General features: G+C 41.0%; 1 pseudogene; it reads right to left on the minus strand.

Moving 5' to 3' along the window:
* Window positions 1-5,405: 5,405 nt before the first annotated feature.
* Window positions 5,406-5,505, minus strand: LOC117699464 (U6 spliceosomal RNA; annotated as a pseudogene).
* Window positions 5,506-6,000: the final 495 nt, after the last annotated feature.

The following is a 6,000-nucleotide window of genomic DNA, read 5'->3' on the forward strand; positions in this document are numbered from 1 at the left end:
CCTCAAGAACAGAGAGAACACGAGTCTTCGGGACAGAAGAGGGACAGTTTCAACTGTTTTTTACCGAGAGGACTCATCTACAGACCAACACATGGAGTGTGTGTTTCAGTTGACTTCATTGCTCAACTTCAGAATGCTTCGTTGTTTTAACATTTAGCACACATGGGTTTAAAAAAATGTAAGGTTTGTTTTCATTTTATTTTTAAATGTCAGTGTGTAGGGTATGTACAAGTGAATGTGGGTGGCTATGGAAGCCAGAGGTGTCAGATCCCCTAGAGATGAAGTTACAGGCAGTTGTGAACTATCTGATGTGGATGCTGGGAACCAAACTTAGGTTCTGCAAGAGCAGTAGATGCTCTTAACCACTGAGCCATCACTCCAGCTCCTAGAAGAAGATTTAAGACATGAAAATGAGTGCTTTGAGTGCCTTACATTCCTCTGTGTGTGTTTTATTTATTCATTTCTCAAGGCTTTAGCATCTACCACATACCTCTGTTTTTATTGCTTTTTAAGCGATGCTTTGTTGTTTTTGTTGTTTTTGGTGATGGTGGTGTGGTGTGAGTGTGGTGTGATCATGCCGTGACACACACTATGCATCAGCAATCTGGGAAGTCTGTCCTCTCCTCCCATTTTGAGGTCTGAGGATTGAACTGTCTCTTGTGCAGAAAGGCCACTGAGATATCCCACCAGGGCATATCCTTGATTTTAGACAGATGTGGGTGTTTTTGTTTTGTTTTGTTTTGTTTTGTTTTGTTTTGTTTTGTTTTGTTTTTCTGAGACAGAGCCCCATATCTAGCTGGCCTTGAGCCAAAGCTAACCTTGAACTCCTGATCCTCCTGCTTCTCCCTCCCAAAGTGCAGATTACAAGCACTGCTACACTCAGTTTTAAGTGTGATGTCATTCTTTCTTTATTGCTTTACATTGATTGATAAGAGTATGTGAGGGTGTCTATATAAAAGAGAAAGATAAATAATGTGAAGATCAGAGGACAGTCTACAGAAGTCCATTCTCTACCTCTGTCATGTGGGTTCCTGTAATTGAAGGAAGGTCAGCAGGCTTAGTAAGGCCCCTTTATCAGCTGAGCATCTCAATGGACCAGATGACATTCCCTTTTGAGTTACACACAGTAAACACAAATCTTTAAAGGTAAAATAACTCCATGGATTTTAAAATGCATGTACTTTCTATATATAACTACAACCTACTCCACACTGAAAAGGTGCCATTTGGAATCATTAGTCTGATGACATCAGACTAATTCTAACACTTGGGAAGTTGAGGAAGGAGGACTTTTGTGCATTCAAGGCCAGCCTGGGACACATAGCAAGTTCAAGACCAACTAAGGGCTAGGAACATAGCTTGTGGTAGAATGCTTGTCTAACATTTACTGTAAAGGCCCCGATTTCAACCCTGAACATCATAAAAAGTGCCCCTCCACACCTCCCCTGCCCTCCCCAGTTACATGTCTACAGTCTTACAAACTCCCGTGATAGAATAAGCATTCCATTATAGTAATGTAATTCTTTTTTAATTTTTAAAATTATATGTAAATTTGGATGTGGAAAGGGTATATGCATGGGAGTGCAGGTATCTGCAGAGTCCAGAAGAGGGTATTGAAGCACCTGAAGCTGAAGTTATGGACAGTTCGGAGCTGTTCAATGTGGGTGTTGGGAATTGAATTGGGTCCTCTTTAAGAGCAGCACAAACTCTTAACCATCGAGCCGTCACTTGGCCCTTTCTGGTTTGTTTGTTTGTTTGTTTGTTTGTTTGTGTTTTTGTTTTTATTTTTGTTTTAAAGATTTATTTATGTGAGTACACTGTTGCTGTCTTCAGACACACCAGAAGAGGGCATCAGATCCCATTACAGATGGTTATAAACCACCCTGCAGTTGCTGGGAATTGAACTCAGGACCTATGGAAGAGCACTGTACTCTTGACTGCTGAGCCATCTCTCCAGCCTGCCTCTTCTGTTTTGTAAGGATGGCCAAATATAATATATTAAAAAATGTAGTTCAAAGTTGTTCACATGTACAAGCAAAAACTTTAGTCTTCTTGTTTCTAACACATAGGTACACACATATGTAAAAGTATCTTTTATCTGCCAGATATAATTATTGTCTTAGACGCTTACTGCTGAATAAATAAGCGCATCCTTTGTAGTTCTTTCTAAACTCTGGCTGGCTAGTTCAGCTCAGCTGTTCTGGCTCAAAACTCCTCTACAAGCTGACTGATTCAGTCTGGCTTCTCTCAGCTTCTCACTAAATTGCTCTGCTTGGCCTCAAACTAACTCTAGCAATTTGTTCTAATCTTCTGGCTGCTTCTTATTCTCTGGCTTGTTTTGTCTTCACCTGTGTCTAGCTTGTTCTGTATGCAGCCTGACTCTGTAAAACTGCTACCACTGCCTCCTTCTTCTCCTCCACCTCCTCCTGCTGCTCTTTCTCCTTCTCTTCCTCCTTTCTCCTCCTCCCCTCTCTCTTTCTCACACACATACACAGCACACCCACACAATCATACATATATACATATATATGTATATATGTATATATATATACACACATATACACTTGGACACACATAAACATGCACCCATGCGATCATGCACCCAGTACACATATACACATACACAAAAATGCACACAGAAGAATCATCTAGGTGCTATAGGACTCATGTCAATAATCCCAGCACGCTGGAGCAGGAGAAACACAGCTTCACATCGTGATTTTTAGGCAAGGCTGGGGCTACAATGTAAGACTGTATCCAAAAGTAAAAGGCAAGATTTTTCTAACAGAACCATTAAGTTTTATCTCTTGTTGAGTTATATTAAAACACTAAATATACAAAATAAAGATAATGGGGCTGGAGAGATGGCTCAGTGGTTAAGAGCACTGACTGCTCTTCCAGAGGTCCTGAGTTCAATTCCCAGCAACCACATGGTGGCTCACAACCATCTGATGCCCTCTTCTGGTGTATCTGAAGAGACCAATGGTGTACTCATATAAATGAAATAAATAAATCTTAAAAAAAAAAAAAAAAAAAAGATAATGTATCGAGGGATGGAGAGATGGCTCAGAGGTTAAGAGCACTGTCTGATCTTCCAGAGGTCCTGAATATAATTCCCAACAACCACATGGTGGCTCACAACCATTTGTAATGAGATCTGGTGCTCTCTTCTGGCCTGCAGGCATACATGCAGGCAGAATGCTGTATATATAATAAATAAATAAATAAATCTTGAAAAAAAGATAGTGTATTGAAAGCAGCAAGACAGAAACACTAATTCACATATAAAGATGGGCTCTCCAGAATAATAGCAGATTTGTCAACTGGAGTTTTAAAAGCCAGGAAGGCTTGAAATTGTATATTCCCAATTCTAGAAGGTAACAACTGCCAACTCAGACTGCTCACCCCAGCAAAGCTATCTGTCACAACCAAAGGAATAAAGTGGAAATTTCTGTTTTCTTTGGAGACATGGTTGTGTCGTGTGATGTTTATCTGGAGAGACTGTCTTATGAGAAGATGTTTAGCTGAAGCAGATGTTTGAGGGGATATTTTGCTGAAGCAGACACATGGTGTTTTTCTGGGAGCTGCCTGGAAAAAGGGCATGTGATGTCTGTAGGAGCAGATGCTTGAGAGAAGACATGATGTCTGGTGGCATTGGTTCACCTTGCTGCTTTTTGCAGGTCTTTGGCTGCCTGGGCTTTACTGACACTTGTCTTCCCTGATGATGCTGTGGCATTGGTTCACCTTGCCTTCTTCACTGATTATCACTTGTCATGACTTTGTAGAGAGAAATGCACCAAAGAACTTCTCCTGATATTCCAGTGGCTTCTTTTCATTTGCTTGGACTCAGATCCATTGTCAGAGCCTAAAGGTTCCTTCTGGATCAAACAGCCATTACTGACTTGTGAATGTTGTTTGCGAGTGGGCCCAGATACCGCTGCTGATTCATGTGACCTGAGCTGCTAATATCCTGATAATGAAGATTGGAATCTCCCAGCACTTGGGAGGCAGAGGCAGGTGGATTTCTGAGTTCAAGGCCAGCCTGGTCTACAGAGTGAGTTCCAGGACAGCCAGGACTACACAGAGAAACCTTGTCTCAAAACAAAACAAAACAAAACAAAACAAAACAAAAAAGATTGGAATCGCCCCAAAGAACTGTTTCTAAACAGGTCCACATCCCCCTTTGCCCTGTTAACCTTTCTTTTCCACTGCCTCTGGTGGGTGGTGGGATAGAAGGGAGGCTAAAGCATTTAAGAACCCTTATTAAAATAGGTTGTGAAAAACCAAAGCCTACAAAGGAAAGATAAAAACTTTCCATAATAAAAATTGATTATTTAATCTTGAACACCACCTAAGAAGATTCCTCAAGGAATCCTTCAGACTAAAGAGAAAAATAAATCCATCCATGAGGCCACAAGAAAAATAAACTATACAGAATAATAGTTAAGCAAGAGAGAAAGAGGGGAGGGACAAACAGTGCAAAATAAAATATTTTTTTAACTGGCAGGAATGAATACACACCCCTCAATAATACCGCTGAATATTAATGATATCAATTCCCTCAGTGAAAAGACACAGAGGGATAGATTAGATTTAAAAAACAAAAAAAGCAGGCACCATCTGTTTGCTGCCTCTAAGAACGTGCACCTTATCACAAAAGGCAGACATTACTGTATGGTAAAAGACTGGGAAACTGTACTCTAAGCAAGTGGACCTAGGAAGCAAGCAGGTGTTGCTGTCCTAATATCTATCAAAATAGGCTTCAATCCAGAACCACTGAGACTAGATAAAGGCTACTTAATACAGATGACATGAGCAGTCCATCGAGAGGACGTTACAATTCTAAGTAGGTATTCTAAGTAGGTATGCTCCAGACAACCAGGCAGTTTCATGAGACAAGTACGGCTAGCCGTAAAGTCACATATTAATACCAGCATGGTGTAGCCAAACCTACTTTCTGGCTAATTTAAACATGAATTTTTTCCCAACATAATATCTTTATTAATTATTTGGAAAATCCATACAATGAATTTACCTCAATCACACAGGCTTCCCATTCCTCCCGGGTTCATCCTCTTGTCCCTGTCCTCTCCCCTACAACCAAAAAGAAAAATACACCAGCTCTAATTTGTGTTGCATATACACTGATTGGAGCATGGTCAAACTCCCAGTGGCCAGCTCCTTATATATATAATATGGAGTCTTCCCCCCACCTACTGCCAATCCCAGAATTCATCAACTATAAGAAGCTACACTTCACCATCGTTATCACAACTTTTAAGAACGCTCTTCTATAACTCCCTGTTCTGGACTGTTTGTTTTGGGGGAGGGTAGAGGAGAGAGGTTGTCATAGAAACCTTCCATGTTTCTCATTCTCAGTTATGGGTCTGCAGTCATCGATACCAAAAAATACAGAACACTTCATGAATTTTGTGACATCCTTGTGTAGGGGCCATGCTAATCTTTGTATTATTCCAATTTTTTGTGTATTTTCTGCCTAAGCAATATATGAAAACAGTAATTTGAATGGAAACTAATGAACAATGCCATTCTCTGAAGACATGGGTTACGCAATACTCAGCTCCATGCATAGAACTCCCTAGGAGTTACTAGTTAGGGATACCTCAAAGGTCTCCAAAACAACACAGGCTACTGCCATTTCTCTTGGTTGCTCACCATAACTATATGTTAAGACCCTGTAGCTGAATACACTACACGCTTTGTCGATGAGACTTGGAGAAATCAGTACGGAACTGACAGAGAAACTTCCTCCCTCCTGGGTAGCTTTGATAGTGCTGAAGGGTACCATGCAAGCCTCTGGTGAGACATGACAATAAAGGTCTTACTCTATGCTGGACCCTGCGTGCTGCAATACTGACTTAGCAGGCAAAAATGGGGCCTACTGCCTCAGTGGTGGCACAGCCGAGTCACCAACTACTTTCTGACCAGCCTTGAAGCCTAGTCCACCAGAGGGAATTCATGCCCGGTACTATAAACACC

The sequence above is a fragment of the Arvicanthis niloticus genome, chromosome 1, assembly GCF_011762505.2.
Source record: "Arvicanthis niloticus isolate mArvNil1 chromosome 1, mArvNil1.pat.X, whole genome shotgun sequence".
NCBI lineage: Eukaryota > Metazoa > Chordata > Mammalia > Rodentia > Muridae > Arvicanthis > Arvicanthis niloticus.